The sequence below is a fragment of the Grammomys surdaster genome, unplaced genomic scaffold (assembly GCF_004785775.1).
Source record: "Grammomys surdaster isolate TR1022 unplaced genomic scaffold, NIH_TR_1.0 273, whole genome shotgun sequence".
Classification (NCBI taxonomy): Eukaryota; Metazoa; Chordata; class Mammalia; order Rodentia; family Muridae; genus Grammomys; species Grammomys surdaster.
In genome coordinates, this window is record NW_021604714.1 from 1443093 (window position 1) to 1443516 (window position 424).

Genomic DNA, 424 nt, shown 5'->3' on the forward strand with positions numbered 1-424 from the left:
TCTGGGCTTGTGTTTCTTTGATACTTCAGCCAGAAGAGAATGGGGTTCTGGGTCCACTTCCCCTTCAGCTCCTAGCAGCACCCCCTGGCTGAGAGGCTTCCTCCCCTCCCCCAGGATCCTCATACGGCACCAAGTCAGGGTATTGCTGGTTCCATGTGAGTTGCTTTTCTTTTTAAACAGAGCATTCCAGAAACTTTCACTGAGTATTAGTTAAACAAAATCTGGAGGAAGTCTTGAGGGAGTAACTTACTTTAGAAAAGGGATACACACAAACACTCTACATTCAAAACCCAGGGGGACATCAGTCATGTCCATCAACTGGGCACCTCAAGACGACAAGGGGGGATGGGATGGATGCTTGGTTGCCTCATCCACGTGTGTGTGTGTGTGTGTGTGTGTGTGTGTGTGTGTGTGTGTGTGTGTG